Source organism: Procambarus clarkii, chromosome 1 (genome assembly GCF_040958095.1).
Source record: "Procambarus clarkii isolate CNS0578487 chromosome 1, FALCON_Pclarkii_2.0, whole genome shotgun sequence".
Classification (NCBI taxonomy): domain Eukaryota; kingdom Metazoa; phylum Arthropoda; class Malacostraca; order Decapoda; family Cambaridae; genus Procambarus; species Procambarus clarkii.
In genome coordinates, this window is record NC_091150.1 from 48,958,375 (window position 1) to 48,975,410 (window position 17,036).

The following is a 17,036-nucleotide window of genomic DNA, read 5'->3' on the forward strand; positions in this document are numbered from 1 at the left end:
TTTATTTTTTGTGTTTGCAGTGTATGGTTCCTGCAGGCACAATACATCAATGTTGTTGGCACCAGCGTACATCATTAGATCAAACAGCCTCCTTCGCACGCTTCTCACATTCCACGTGAGAAATTTAAGAGTGAGTTGGCCGTGGGTAATGGTGTTCATAAACCTGACGAAGAGAAGTGTTTATAAGATTCACAAGTTGTAGACTATTGCTTACAAATGCCAATTGTTCATCGTCATTAATGGCAAAGAGTTCTTTCACCTGTTTCAAGCTCAGCTGGCTGCCTGTATTTTTCCTATCATTTACAATCATTTCATGTTCGTCAGGAATCGTAGACACACAAGCGGTATTGTTTTTAATGAGTTCTTGAGTGAATTTGTTAAATACATCTAAGATACACGGGTTTTCATATGTTTCACTCGACACAACGGTACTTACAGCACTGGAGGAGGCGTCAAGACTTGCTCGAGACGTGTCAAAACTTACAGCACTGGAGAGGGGGTCAATACTTGCTGGAGACGGGTCAACATTTATAGCACTGGAAGGCATTTCACTAGAGACTCGGACGTTCGCTTCACTCCTCGGGCTGGCGAGATGATCGCTTGAACACTGACTCGGGTTGTCCATGGTGATCTTAGCATAAATGCTGTTGAGACCATTTTCAATCTTCGTGAGTGTTTCTTGGAGCTTATTGACGGTAATTTCTATTTTGTTCATGCGAGCTGGAAGTTCTAACACCTCTCTCTGCAGGCTGGCGTCAGGCTTCCCAGGTAGGCCAGGGAAGGTTGTCAGGCTGTTGGTGTCAGGAACGGTGGTGGGGTCATTCCGGGTGTGGGGGCGGGTAGGTGTAGTGGTGGGGCCACCCCGGGTGGGGGGGCTGACTGGGGTGGTGGAGGGTTGCCCCACTGCGCTGTACGGGGGAGGCCGCCTGTCACAGTCCTTGTGCCAGGCGGTCACGCCCTCCCGCAAGCACCTGGAACACTTGAGCTTGGTGGCTGAGGATGAGGTCTCATCGGTCCCAGGGGCGTGGTCTTTATTGGGGCAGTCTTTAGTGAGATGATTGTCTGCACAGAAGGCACAGGTGCCTGAAGATTGACAGTGTTTGGCTACGTGACCAAAGTGTTGACATTTAAAACACATGACAGCTGAGGACTCCCAGGGTGTTATGGGGCAGGCTGGCCGGTAGGGGCCTAGGAACGTGTGATGACTGGGGGGCGGTGTCTCATGTTTCCAGACGATGACAATCCTGTTGAGTGGCTTGCTTCCAGACATGATGCGTCTTGCACTGTGCACACCTGGTAGTTCTTTCGCATGGGAGGTGTCAAGGTCATGAGGGTAGGATGTGACAAGGTACTCTCTGTACCTCCTGGACCTCTCAGGAGAGTCTGCTTTACTGAATGTGATGCCACCCACTTGACCTTGGAGTAGGGCCGAGATGGTGACTTCATCGGACCTGGCTACATAGATGTAGGGCGAGGCGTGTCTAGGGATTATGAGGTCAATGGGGTCAGGAAAATAGCTAGGAAGGTCCCGTCTCATCCAGACGTACCTCTGGTCACTGGTAACTTGAGATGGAAATGCCAGCCTGGCATATTTATTACGGGGTGCTAGGGTGGGTCGTGGTGCCCCTCCCGTTGTGGGGGTGACATTGGTCGTCTTGACAGAATTATTACCTCCCCTTAAATTCTTCTCTTTACGTAAGGTCTTCCGGCTTTTGTATGCAGTAAAACCACCATCCGATGCTGCTTCATCACTTGAGCTGGTGTCCCCATACCCGGCTATACTGGGATGGAGTGATTGGTCATGCTGTAAGTCATGCGGGGAGGTGGCTGAAGTGGACGCAACTGCGTCTGAAGCATTTTGGGAAGGGTCGCTGTGGGTGTCCCCAGAAGGCGGGAGGGAAGTGGCCATAGTTGCCAGAGTCACAACATGAAGTGACAATACACATCAGCTTCTACCACAGAGTAGCACTTCAGGCTATGGCCTGGACCCAGAACAACAGCGGCTACTAATCATAGTGCAGAGACAAGATGAATAGTTCAGACACTTACAAGCGAACGCAGGTGTATACGCGGTCAGCTGGCAACACTGCTGAGGGTAGTGTGGCTCCGACCAGAGTGACAGGTGTAGAGAGTGCCACTCTGAAACCTGCTTTATCCACACACACACACACTTAATAGTCCTCTACACTGTATGTAACACTGCACTGGTACCACCAATCACTGAGGCATCTGTATAGTGGTGTGCAAGTGGTCCGTTCGTGCCACCGTGTCCAGGCTGTACAGGGGAATTACAGCTTTAGGGAACGGGGCAATAGGGGCTAAAGTTCCAGCGCCCGGGGTACCACCTCAGGCGTCTGCCCACCAGGCGTGAGGTAAGGGGAAGCGGCCATGTCCCCACTGCCCAAGGCGCCACTTCAAATACATAGGTATTGTTTGTCCATATCTGATCAGATTGCACTGCTCACCACTTTGAAATCTAGGTGAAAGCTTCCAGGAGCTAGATGGTATATATCACTGTAAGGTTGCGAAAGCCTTAAGGCCGTCTGTACCCCTTTAGCAGTAAATCCATGTGGAGGGGTAGGCCTACACGTCTGGCCCACACCAGGGTAGCGACGACACTGTCTTGCTTTTATACAAGAGTAAACACGAAAAACTCTACGGAAAACACACCTCTGAATTTATTGCAGACTTCATGAAAATCGCTGGGAGGGGGAGGGGGAAGCTATTGATGCCAAAATTTCTTGAGAGCGTGACACCTGGGCCGACCCCCGTCTGACCTATGACACCCACATACCCCCGTGGCGACCAGCCATCTTGACCATGTTGCAGTTTGTGAAGTTTTGGCGAGGCTGGTGACAAGCATCTGGCCGCCTGCCTTGTTCACGCATTTTTTATTTTATGAATTGTGTTAATTTGCCGGCTTTCACCTCCTCAGCCCCCACACTCTTCTTTCTCTTTCCCCACTCCCCCCCCACTCCTCTTCCTCCCCCTTCCCCCCCCACTCCTCTTCCTCCCCCTTCCCACACTACTCTTCTCCACTCCTCTCCCCCCACACTCCTCTTCCTCCCCCTCCCACACCTACAACCCCTCCCACGCCTACAACCCCTCCCACGCCTCTCCCCACTCCCCACACTACTACTACACTCTTGTCAAGTTTCTAATAATTACGTTTATCTGTATGTAAAGTTATCGAAACTAAAAATAATGTGCAAGAGAATAAAGTAGGAGAGAGCGAGGAGCAGCATCAGCAGCCCGTCCTCCTAGGGTCTCCCAACGTGATTGATGATTGATTGATAAAGATTAAGCCACCCAAGAAGTGGCACGGGCATGAATAGCCCGTAAGTGGTAAATTTTTTTTTTTTCAGTAATTCTTTTCTCCCAACGTCAAGACAATGTGGTATTAAAGTGCCCTCTCCTAACCTACCAAGGGACCCAAAATATTAAACGGTGCAATACGTCAATTTCGCGAGCCGCGTACATTTTCTAGTAGGATCATTTTTCGCTCTTAGGTGGGGAGTATACGTCAATATGCGACCTTCTATTAGGAGGTGAGCCTGGATCACACAAGGAAAATTACTATTTATTTGTTTATTTTTGTTTACTTCTTTATTTTATAACTTTTATTGACAGTAGTTGTGATTCCTTGTCAAGGGAAGGACGAGGAGTTCTCGCGAGCTGTACCGTTACCAAGCCTCGTGCTCTGCCTGTTATTGACCTCAGCTTAATATTGTCCCTTCACACACAAGTAACACACCGAAGCCTCAACTCCAGCTCCTGTTGACCTCAGCTTAATATTGACCCTTCACACCCCGTGCAGCACACACCGTAGCCTCAACTCCAGCTCCTGTTGACCTCAGCTTAATATTGACCCTTCACACCCCGTGCTGCACACACCGTAGCCTCAACTCCAGCTCCTGTTGACCTCACCTTAATATTGACCCTTCACACCCCGTGCAGCACACCGTAGCCTCAACTCCAGCTCCTGTTGACCTCACCTTAATATTGACCCTTCACACCCCGTGCAGCACACACCGTAGCCTCAACTCCAGCTCATGTTGACCTCACCTTAATATCAATTTCATCTTGCTAGCCAAAAACGAATCATAATTCTTGAAATGTAGAAATGAGGGGGTTAGGAGGTAATTTGCTGCAATAAATCTGTTCACGTCACTAATGTGTACAATTTGTGACCAGGCGAATACATTCACAGCGTCGCACTGAGTCCTTACAAGCTCACAAAAGTCTGGGGATTCTTTTTTTTTTTTATCTAATTTTAAAAGGCCTTTTCATGTTCTTAGTCTTATTATTTCATGTTCTTAGTCATAGTCAGAATAGGAAGATATATATCTCTAATTATGTATGGCTGGGGGGGGGGGGAGGAGGGAGGTTGCTTGCTTTCGTTCTGATTCTTAACGGTGGGGGGGGGGGGAGGAGCATTTTTCTCGGTTCTGGGTGTAAGATTTCTATTTGGTTGTTGGGGTAAGCTTTCTTTCCGATTTAGAGGAGGTTAGGAGCTTTCCTCCCGGTTCTTGAAGGGTAAGCTGCCCACCAGGTTCTTTGGGGGGGGGTAGGCTTCCTCCCCCTCACCCCTGGTCCTTAAGGGGGGGGGGGGGGGGCAGCTTTCCTCCCTCTCACCCCTGGTCCTTAAGGGGGGGCAGCTTTCCTCCCCCTCACCCCTGGTCCTTACGGGGGGGGGCAGCTTTCCTCCCCCTCACCCCTGGTCCTTAAGGGGGGGGGCAGCTTTCCTCCCCCTCACCCCTGGTCCTTAAGGGGGGGGGCAGCTTTCCTCCCCCTCACCCCTGGTCCTTAAGGGGGGAGGGCAGTTTTCCTCCCCCTCACCCCTGGTCCTTGAGGGGGGGGGCAGCTTTCCTCCCCCTCACCCCTGGTCCTTAAGGGGGGAGGGCAGCTTTCCTCCCCCTCACCCCTGGTCCTTACGGGGGGGGGCAGCTTTCCTCCCCCTCACCCCTGGTCCTTAAGGGGGGGGGCAGCTTTCCTCCCCCTCACCCCTGGTCCTTAAGGGGGGGGGCAGCTTTCCTCCCCCTCACCCCTGGTCCTTAAGGGGGGAGGGCAGTTTTCCTCCCCCTCACCCCTGGTCCTTGAGGGGGGGGGCAGCTTTCCTCCCCCTCACCCCTGGTCCTTAAGGGGGGAGGGCAGCTTTCCTCCCCCTCACCCCTGGTCCTTGAGGGGGGGGGGCAGCTTTCCTCCCCCTCACCCCTGGTCCTTAAGGGGGGGGGGCAGCTTTCCTCCCCCTCATCCCTGGTCCTTAAGGGGGGGGGGCAGCTTTCCTCCCCCTCACCCCTGGTCCTTGAGGGGGGGGGGGCAGCTTTCCTCCCGGCCATTTTGTGAATTATGGGAGTATAAAAAACCTGGAGAATGTGTAAGCGTCACGCAGGCGAGACCAACGGTAATTTGCGCTAGGCTCCCCGGGTCCAAACCTGAAACAAACCACGCAAGAAACACGCAATAACCAACAGAATAATAACTGAAGAATAAGCTGAATATGTAATAAGTCACAAAATACTGAAAAAAACGAATAATGCAAATTAAAATAGATCTTAAGCGAATGAAAACAAATGGAAACTTCAGTGGGGTTAATCAGCGTCCCAGTTGGGTTGTGGCGGCGTCCAGGCTGGGGCCTGCTGCTCCATGTACCACTTGATTTGTGAGAGTTTGGTCCACCAGGCTGTTGCTTGGAGCGGCCCGCAGGCTCCACATACCCACCACCACAGCCCGGTTGGTCCGGCAAAGCTGTACCGACGACCGCGTGGCTCCACGAGTCTTTGTTTCCTCTGGGATTTATGAATCTTCCGGATTCATAAATCCGAGATTTATGCAAGAACTTAAACGTAATCTACATTTTTTCCGTAATCACGACGGCATTGTCTGCACTTAGTAAACAGTTTACGAGCTTGGAAACTTCACAAGACAAGGTTGTTATTAACAACCTCGCGGTGTTTCGGAACTCATCAAATGTTTAATATAAGCAAAGCTGCCGTGATTGAGGAAAGATGTACAGGTTTCTCAAGTAGTTGGCAACACTTTAAATTTTAACTTTAATTTTAATAACTTGAATTTTAAAATGACAGCGTGAATGACCTCATTATAACACAGTGCACTACAACTACACCCACAACACAACATACACAACACCCACAACACAGCACAACACAACACAGTGCTCCACAACAACACCCACAACACAACATACACAACACCCACAACACAGCACAACACAACACAGTGCTCCACAACAACACCCACAACACAACATACACAACACCCACAACACAGCACAACACAACACAGTGCTCCACAACAACACCCACAACACAACATACACAACACCCACAACACAGCACAACACAACACAGTGCTCCACAACAACACCCACAACACAATAGGGGGAGCTGGAGGATGCAGCAACATGGGGCGGGGGGGGGGGGGGACACACTCAGGAGAGGACGGGAGTCCCACTCACGAGCACTCCGGCTGTGACAGGATGTCCTCCGACGCCACCATTCTCCTCACTCCCCTTCTAAGCTGGCTTTGTATGGGAGTCCTTGGAGCAGAGCGGTGGGATCGAACCCGCGTCCTCCAGATGCACGTCTTGCCCAAGAACCAGGATGTACTTTAAAGTAACACAAGGGCTACTCCGATGAAGTCACTGTAAGCTTCGAGGCAGCAGACTGGTGCCCAATATTACTGTGAACTGTGTATGTGCTTTGTGTGTGTAGAGAGACGCGCATGGTGACCATCTATAGGGCAGTGATAATTCTACATATACCTGACTCACTTGGGAGAGGTCTACTCTCCAAGCCCAGCCTGGAGCCCGGCTTGTCTCGTGATAACGTGATCAATAAAGCTGTTGCTCTCAACTGCCCGACGGTCCACGTGGCAGAGACAACGTAGGAACGTGTTTAATTGTTGCGAAAACACGTCCACTTTCGCCCCGGTGATGTGTTAAGACGGAAGTGTGTGTGGTTGATTACTTCTGAGACAGCCATCTTCTTCTGGCACCAGTCGGTTAAAGAAGTGATTCAGCGAGTGCTAACAGTTCTTGACGCTTCTGGTGTCATGAGTCAGTGTGATGGCTTGTGCTGCCCTTAATAGTCAACTGAAACAGTAAACAGAGGGGAAGAGCGGAACACCGATCTTTAATTTTGATCGGTACAGTGCTATATGGCACCTTAGACAGAAGCAGCGGCCCACTGAGCACCCGTCAACGAGTCAAATACTACAAATGGGTCATTTAGAATCGGCCTGCGATACCAGGTGGGAGGGTAATGTTAAGGCTTGGCTCATCCAACAGTTGTGTTAATTGTAGATCACCGCATACGTCGTGATCATGTGCCCTCTGGTCCGGCGCTTCCCTATAGTTGTTAGACTGAATATAGTGCTTGTCCTCTAGACTTTAGCCACGCTTGATTCAGGTACATGTCTCTGTATTTGTTTAAATAATATTTTGGTGTGTCGTTTGGTGTGTGCTAATGTGTCTAGTGATGATGAGTGTGGTGGTGGTGCAGTGATGGTGAGTGTGGTGGTGCAGTGATGGTGAGTGTGGTGGTGGTGCAGTGATGGTGAGTGGTGGTGGTGCAGTGATGATGAGTGTGGTGGTGTAGTGATGGTGAGTGTGGTGGTGCAGTGATGATGAGTGTGGTGGTGGTGCAGTGATGGTGAGTGTGGTGGTGCAGTGATGGTGAGTGTGGTGGTACAGTGATGGTGAGTGTGGTGGTGCAGTGATGGTGAGTGGTGGTGGTGCAGTGATAGTGAGTGTAGTGTGGTGAATGTGGTGGTATATCCAATGAGAGGCAGTCTTAGCGACAAAACTCCCACACAGGGAATAGCTCAACTGACAGCTGAAGCATACAAGGTCTGCTTGAAGCACGTGCATGTGAGGAGGGGCAGGAAGAGGACCACTCTAGAAAGAGAACGCAGACGACTGTACCGGAGAAGGGAAAAATCACGGAATTACTTCAACAGACACGACTATCACAAGCAAGGAAAATAAACCTAAACAGGGAGATCAAAGAAAGAGAGCAGACGCTGAAGCGATCATACGAGTCTGAGGAAATGGAATTGGAACATGAAGCTATACAAGAGATAAATAAAAAGCCAAAATAATTTTTTACATATGCAAAATCAAAATCAAAAACCTCCACCAGTATTGGACCTTTATTTATAACTGAAGGTTTGTGCACCGAGGACAACACAGTGGACCAGTGGACCACAGTGGATTTCACAAAGAAATTTGTGAAATTCTAAAAGGCCAGTATGAGGCTTTGTTTAGCACACCAATAAACAACATAAAAGTTCAAGATCCAAACAGCTTCTTTATGAATGACATCCAAGCTCCAGGTAATATAACTGATAATAACATGAACACAGAAGACCTTGAAAGATAAATTGACAATATGCCCATGCACTCAGCCCCTGGTCCTGACTCATGGAATTCAATATTCATAAAGAAATGTAAAGTACCAGTAGCGCGAGCACTCAGTGTAATATGGAGAAAGAGCCTGGATACAGGGGAGATACCAGCAGCACTTAAATCTGCAGATATAACTCCTCTGCACAAGGGAGGTAATAAAGCCTTGGCACAAAATTATAGACCAGTTGCACTAACATCACACATAATAAAGGTTCTTGAAAGAGTGATTAGGAATCAAATTTCCAGTTTTATGGACAATAATGACCTTCACAACCCAGGACAACATGGATTTAGAGCGTAAAGATCCTGTCTGTCACAGTTACTCAAACACTATGACAAAATCACGGAAGCTTTAGAAGAAAAAATGGTGCTATACAGTCTCCGCCTTCTTTAGATAATTACTTTAGAAGGAAAAACAAAATGCAGATATTGTATACACACAGACGTCGTAAAGGTATTCGACAAATGTGACCATGGAGTGATAGCCCATACAATGAGATCAATGGGAATGACGGGTAAACTGGGGCGTTTGATTTGTAACTTTCTATCAAACAGAATGCAGAGAGTGACGACAAGTTAAGTAAGATCAAGTCCAAGACTAGTGATAGGATGAACAACCCAGCAGGGTTTTCTTCCTATTGGGGAGTGTTGTACATGCTGCTATGGCGGTATGTCCACTCACAAGATGAGTGGCGTTGTCCAATAAACTCGCCCCTCGGGGCAAAATTTAAATTTTTTTAATCAAGTCCAAGTGCAGTGAAAAGCTCTGTACCTCAGGGCACAGTCCAGGCACCGCTGCTATTTATCATTCTTATCTCTGATATAAACAAAAATACTAGTCACAGTTTCGTGTCATCCTTTGCAGATGATACAAAAATCAACTTGAAAATTACCTCTGTTAAAGACACTGAAAACTGCAGGCAGATATTAATGTCTTTGACTTGGCAACTGAGTAGTGGTAGTGCCACCACCACCACAGGGGTGTTGGTGGTAGTAGTAACAGTAGTTGTGGTAGTGGTGGTGGCAGCAGCAACAGCAGTTGTGGTGGTAGCAGCAGCTGCAGTTGTGGTAGTGGTGGTAGCAACAGCAGTGGTGGTAGCAGCAGCAGTTGTGGTAGTGGTGGTGGCAACAGTAGTGGTGGTAGCAGCAGCAGTTGTGGTAGCAGCAGTTGTGGTAGTGGTAGCAGCAGCATCAGCAGCAGTTGTGGTGGTAGCAGCAGCTGCAGTTGTGGTAGTGGTGGTAGCAGCAGCAGTTGTGGTAATGGTGGTGGCAACAGCAGTGGTGGTAGCAGCAGCAGTTGTGGTAGTGGTGGTGGCAACAGCAGTGGTGGTAGCAGCAGCAGTTGTGGTAGTGGTAGCAGCAGCATCAGCAGCAGTTGTGGTGGTAGCAGCAGCAGTTGTGGTAATGGTGGTAGCAACAGCAGTGGTGGTGGCAGCAGCAACCTTTGTGGTGGTAGCAGCAGCAGTTGTGGTAGTGGTGGTAGCATCAGCAGTGGCAGCAGCAGCAGTAGTGGTGGTGGCGGCGTGTGGAGAGGGCGGGGAAGGCCAGTCTGTGTGTGGGTGTGTTTGACTAGTGTTCCTGCAGACCCACTTAAGCTAAGTTATGAGGCAAGAGCTTTTTGGAATTGTCCGTCTTCATTTTTACACAACTTCTCTCTTTAGCGTTGGGCTATGTTGTGTTCTCACCTAGTTGTGCTTGCGGGGGTTGAGCTCTGGCTCTTTGGTCCCGCCTCTCAACTGTCAATCAACTGCTGCACAGATTCCTGAGCCTACTGGGCTCTGTCATAACTACATTTAAAGCTGTGTATAGAGTCAGCCTGCACCACATCACTGCCTAATGCATTCCACCTGGTAACAACTCTGACACTGAAAAGTTCTTTCTAACGTCTCTATGCCTCAAACCGTGCTAAACAGTTTATCATCTATCCTGTCAATTCCTCTTGAGAATTTTATAGGTAGTGATCATGTCTCCCCTAACTCTCTAGTCTTCCAGTGTCGTGAGGTTTAATTCCAGAAATCTTTCCTCGTAGCTCATACACCTCAGCTCGGGGACTAGCCTGGTGGCATATCTTTGAACCTTTTTTAACTTCGTTATGTGTTTGACTAGATTTGATTCCACGCCGGAGCCGCATACTCCAGCATTCCTCTGACATACGAGGTATACAAGGAGTGTGTGTATGTATATTATATTTGTACATAAAGAATCGATCTTTACATCCCGGACCCTGGATTTCTAGCACCGGTTGTGTAATTCAACGGCTGCCTGGCCCCAGGCCTGCCTCGGGGAGTAGAAGAACTTCCCAAACCCTCTCCAGGTATGCTCCAGGTATGCTCCAGGTAGGTATTTTGCCCTATTTCCCTAAAATATCTTCTTTTAAAATTGTGAATATAATTTGTTTCTACAACCTGCTCCTTTAGTTCATTTCCATTTGTCCCAGTACTCTTACGTTAAAAGAAAACTTTTTAACATCTGTATGGCTGATCTGTTTCTCATAGTCCATGTACTCTTGTTTTATTTGGTATTTATTGTGAATATTTACTAATTTCCACTCTGTCTGCTCTAAGTATTTTATGTGTCGTCATCATGTCTCCTCTCTCTCTTTTCTAGCGACAGACAGGTTTAGTTTTTCTCCATAACAACCATTCCTCGCAATTCTAGAACGATCCTCTTAAACTTGTGAACCACTTCCAGTTTCCCTATATGTTACTTTAGACGTGGTGACACACACACACTAAACACCACCACCACGTGCACCACACACCACACACTAACCACCACCACGTGCACCACACACCACACACCACCACGTGCACCACACACTAACCACCACCACGTGCACCACACACTAACCACCACCACGTGCACCACACACTAACCACCACCACGTGCACCACACACTAACCACCACCACGTGCACCACACACTAACCACCACCACGTGCACCACACACTAACCACCACCACGTGCACCACACACTAACCACCACCACGTGCACCACACACTAACCACCACCACGTGCACCACACACTAACCACCACCACGTGCACCACACACTAACCACCACCACGTGCACCACACACTAACCACCACCACGTGCACCACACACTAACCACCACCACGTGCACCACACACTAACCACCACCACGTGGCGGTGCACAGCGAGCTAAATGCCTCATTATTTAGGTTGCTGAATGATGATCTGACGTGTGCTAGTGTAGAGTATGCTGCTGACGTCATCCTTATATGAGCCTCCCAGAGTTAATTCTTGTGTTGCGTCCACTGCCAGGCCTTGTTCTGTCGGTACAGGGGAGAGAATGGACCAGGCGAAAGCGCCAAGCCATTACAACTACATAACACAGGGAAGGGGTCAGGATAAAGGTATGGGATGGGGGGGGGGAGTATACTAGTTACATACTCTTGGTAGGAAATATATGTGTTTATCTCTCAGAATGTTTGGTAATATGTTTATTGTTTGTGATGTGTGTCTGTGTATGTATTAACACCATATACTGAACGGGGTAAGAATAGCTTGAGCTACCTCATCCCTTTGTGTGTATTTTGTGTGTATCAGCCTCAATAAACTTATTTCAATTTCAATTTCAACTCATGGTATGCAACTAGTCTTATCGTTATTATTCTTTCGAGTACTTCTTAGGATGCTTGTTAGTGACATTGGTCTGTAGTTAAGTGTCTATTCTCTATCTCCTTTCTTATACAGTGGTACCTCATTTGCCTTCTTCTAGCAGCTGGGCAATTCTCTCCTTGCAGTTGAATCATTCCAGTTCAGTCCTAGAGGTATGCTGAGGGCTTTTGCCGCTGTTATCATCCACAGTGATACATTGTCTGGCCCTGTAGCTTTAGTGTCATCTGGTGATGCTTAGCTGTCTCCTTGCTGCCTCCGTCGGTACCTCAACACTTGCCAGCCTCTGGTCTGGGGTCGGCCGCCACGGCCAGGGTCGGGTCCGCCCGTAAACACTCCCTGGAAACTGCCATTTTACATCCTCACACATTTCCTTGTCATTTCCTGTATGTTCAGCTCCCCTGATATTTTTTGTTATCTAGTCTCTACGTCGTTCACTGTCATTTTCCTTCATCTTGTTTTGGTTGATATATTGCTTTAGAATCTGTATATATATATATATATTTAGTTTCTTTCCGATACGCTTCTTGTATTTATTTGTTCGTTAATATCCATGTTGGATATTTTCAGGTTTTCTTGTGTCCTCTGGCCTCTGTATTTCTTCCACTCTCTTCTCCTTTTGTTCCAGTTTCTTGGTTTGTGTGTGTGTGTGTGTGTGTGTGTGTGTGTGTGTGTGTGTGTGTGTGTGTGTGTGTGTGTGTGTGTGTGTGTGTGACTACCTAGGTGTGTAATTAAGTGTAGTTACAGTATGAGAGCTACGCTCGTGGTGTCCCGTCTTCCCAGCACTCTATGAAACTACTGACGGTTTTGGCCACAACCTTCTCACTTACCATGTTCCAACCATCTACCACTCTGTTAATTAAACACTATTCAAATCACTAGTACTGTCCCGTCTTGAGTATTGTTCGGTACTCACCCTTTCAGAGCAAGAGAGATCTCTGAATTAGATGGAATAAAGATAACATATACGGCACGCATAGATACGATAACAAATCTGAATTACTGGGACTGTCCCTAAGCTCTCAAAATGTACTCTTTGGACAGGAGACGAGAATAATACTGGCCCAAGGTGGCCAGGCTACTGCCCCAAGGTGGCCAGGCTACTGCCCCAAGGCGGCCAGGCTACTGCCCCAAGACGGCCAGGCTACTGCCCCAAGGCGGCCAGGCTACTGCCCCAAGGCGGCCAGGCTACTGCCCCAAGGCGGCCAGGCTACTGCCCCAAGGCGGCCAGGCTACTGCCCCAAGGCGGCCAGGCTACTGCCCCAAGGCGGCCAGGCTACTGCCCCAAGGCGGCCAGGCTACTGCCCCAAGGCGGCCAGGCTACTGCCCCAAGGCGGCCAGGCTACTGCCCCAAGGCGGCCAGGCTACTGCCCCAAGGCGGCCAGGCTACTGCCCCAAGGCGGCCAGGCTACTGCCCCAAGGTGGCCAGGCTACTGGCTGATGTACAGGTTTCGTAAGTGGTTACATAATGTTTGATGAATCCTAGCGGTTCATTGACGTAACTAACGTTACAAATATAACCTCTTGAGAAACGTAACAGCTCACAAATATTCTCGTTTTCTTTGCATCGGACTCAGTTGGTTTAATGGGTAGGGGGGGGGGGGAGGGCGTTGTTAATGTTCGTACGTTTCTGGTCAGGCTTAAAGGTTGGGTTTTGTACGGAGTAGCGAGTCAGGAGAACGGTGTGACGCACTGAGGAGGTTACCTTGAGGTGCTTCCGGGGCTTAGCGTCCCCGCGGCCCGGTCGTCGACCAGGCCTCCAAGGCTACAAGGAGGAGCACAGCCACCACGCCGAGGCCAGACCTTCACACACTGTCAATCACCAGTGAGTCCAGTCAGTGTTCCAGTGGTGCCTGTAAGTGTTGCATGGTCTTCTACAGTCCAGTCAGTGTTCCAGTGGTGCCTGTAAGTGTTGCATGGTCTTCTACAGTCCAGTCAGTGTTCCAATGGTGCCTGTAAGTGTTGCATGGTCTTCTACAGTCCAGTCAGTGTTCCAGTGGTGCCTGTAAGTGTTGCATGGTCTTCTACAGTCCAGTCAGTGTTCCAGTGGTGCCTGTAAGTGTTGCATGATCTTCTACAGTCCAGTCAGTGTTCCAGTGGTGCCTGTAAGTGTTGCATGGTCTGCTACAGTCCAGTCAGTGTTCCAGTGGTGCCTGTAAGTCTTGCATGGTCTTCTACAGTCCAGTCAGTGTTCCAGTGGTGCCTGTAAGTGTTGCATGGTCTGCTGCAGTCCAGTCACTGCTCCAGTGGTGCATCTAGTCATATCCACTTTCACCCCCCCCCCCTCCGCTAACCCACCGCGGAAATCTCACCAAACGTTGATGTAATCTGATGACGATGACGTAACAGTGAATCGACGTAGATGACGTCTATCCTACGTTGGTTAAACGTTACACGAATATATTTGTCCCGCCAGAATGTCCCCAAATCTTGAGCCTCACGCCTGACGGCTTGAGGATGGGTGATTGGTCACCAATCAATCAAGCCGCCGATCTGAATCAAGACGACCGGGCCGCGGGGACGCTAAGCCCCGGAACCACCTCAAGGTAACCTCAAGGTAGTGTGGCTCAGCGACTGCATAAGGAAGAGGAATGTTTGGATACAACCTCGCTGAGAGAGAGGCAGAGGGAGAGAGTGGGAGAGGCAGAGGGGAAGAGGGGAAGATGGAGAGGGAGGGGGACATAACAAGGGCATAGATCGGATGGGAGGAAAAGATACGGTTTCCTATTGTCAGGTCCAGGAAGCTTGTTAAGGTTACGGACCTCCTCCCAAGCCAGCCACGGACCGGAGGACAAACAGTCAGTGTGCTGTATAGTGGAGAGAAGTCAGAGAGGGGCACAAATGGACAGTCTGTAAAGTCGGTGGCAATATTACAAGACTAAATGAACCAATAGATAACAACACAAATAGAAATATATGTTTTTACAGAACCCTGTAGGCGAAGGGCAGCCTGTCCTGAGGCTAAGTTCGTTAAAGCTACGGCCGTCCCCCCCTCCCCATCTATAATGACACATTGATCGGTTTTAACACATTGGGTGTTCAAAATAGGTTTGTTTTCGTTTATAAATTCTATTACTTATTAGAAATCAATATATAGTTAATCTTCGATGTTTAGGTTCTGGTGGTGATTATATTTGTGTGTGTAGTACGTGGGTGAAGCATTCACAGGGTCGTGGTTCGAACAGAGGGCGTCAGGGTAACACTGTTCGAGAAATGTTTGAACGTCATCAGTTGTGAGTCGTGTGTAAACCGTTTTTCGTACGTAAATAGAGAGCTTGGCGGCGGAATTAACGAGCAATTGGCCTTTGTTGATGAGGACGGCCTCCCATGGCAGTATTTGGCAACTTTGATTAGTTGGATTGATGAACTACAAATATGAGTGTGATTAGTTTGGTGGGGGAAGTGTGCAGAGCGGGATATAGTTATGGGTTGTGTTGTGTGGGGTTGTGGGCTCACCTGGTTGTGCTGACGGTGGTTGAGCTCTGGCTCTTTGGTCCCGCCTCTCAACTGTCAATCAACTGGTGTACAGGTTCCTGAGCCTACTGGGCTCTATCATATCTACATTTGAAACTGTGTATGGAGTCAGCCTCCCCCACATCACTGCCTAATGCATTCCATCTGTTAACTACTGAGTGTATAGCCTAGTGGGCGTTCCTTGCTTGCCCTGCATACCTTGTGGTGGTTCCGGGGATCAATGTCCCCTCGGCACAGTCTCTTAACTTTTGATCCAATCCGTCCTCTCAACTAATGTGCTTCATTTTACACGTTGTGGTCCCCAACGTACAAACTACAGGCTACTATAAAAGAAGCGGCTCATAAATATCTACGTTTTTTTATCAGTAGCTTGGTTAGGTTAGGTGGGTTGCTTAGGGGTCGTGCGTGTCAGTAACCCGTATGTTTCATGTTGTGGCAAATCAAGAGAACGGGCTCCCTGATTGGTGGTCTGGTATACCAACCAGGCTGTTAGACGCCGCGGTCTGCGTATGAATCTTGGCCTGAGTGGCGCCCGGGGCCACTGTGGAGGGCGCGAGGTCGTGCTCCGGCGCCGTGCACCTGGAAACCGACACGAAGCACGAAAACGAGTCGATGTGGTGACTCGAGTAGGGTCCAAAACCTGTACTGGCATCAACAGTGTGACGTCACCCACCTCGTGCCCGTCATATGGGAAATCAATATTTTATTGATTTTAGTTGGGTTAGGATAGGATAAGATGGGTTAGGTTCAGTTTGGATAGGTAAAGTTTGGTTAGGTTAGGTTAGCTGGGGTTAAGAGTAGCGACAACGTGGAGGGGTTACATACTTTTCTCAGCTCTTGGACCCCACTCGGTGAGGGAGCCGGCCAGACGGCGAGGAGCGATCATTGATTAGCTAAATGGCAGAGGTAACCGGGGGGGGGGGGGTCAACACGTAGTGTACCGGACACGTGGGTCAACACGTAGTGTACCGGACACGTGGGTCAACACGTAGTGTACCGGACACGTGGGTCAACACGTAGTGTACCGGACACGGGGGTCAACACGTAGTGTACCGGACACGGGGGTCAACACGTAGTGTACCGGACACGTGGGTCAACACGTAGTGTACCGGACACGTGGGTCAACACGTAGTGTACCGGACACGTGGGTCAACACGTAGTGTACCGGACACGTGGGTCAACACGTAGAATCTGGCCTTGTGGATTTCAGTTTCCAGCTTCCACCTGTGTTCTCTTGTCCTACTTCCTCTGTCTGAAGAGGGTTAGCCTTGCCGCCTGTCTTATATATTCCCCTCGGTATCTTATATGTTCTTATCATATTCCCTCTATTCCTTCTCTTCTCTAGGGTTGTGAGATTTAGTTCCACGAGCCTGTTTTCGTAGTTTAAGCCTCTTAACTCCGGCATCAGTCTTCTTGCAAACATCTGTACTTTCTTAATTTATGCTTCGCAAGGTGCTGATTCCATGCCCGCGATGCGTATTCCAGTATTGGTCG

General features: G+C 49.1%; 1 protein-coding gene across 10 annotated transcripts in view; it reads left to right on the forward strand.

Moving 5' to 3' along the window:
• Nucleotides 1–17,036, forward strand: part of LOC123752290 (hexosaminidase D-like) — a 373,939-nt gene that overhangs the window by 302,301 nt on the left and 54,602 nt on the right. Inside the window, exon 1 of one of the 10 annotated variants that reach the window (XM_069308792.1) lies at nt 6,488–7,272. The exons of 8 other annotated variants lie outside the window; for them this stretch is intronic. The gene's annotated coding sequence lies outside the window, so the exon portion shown is untranslated. Of the gene's footprint in view, nt 1–6,487; nt 7,273–17,036 lie in introns of those variants that run through there. One more of the 10 variants, XM_069308900.1, reaches the window with a different exon arrangement.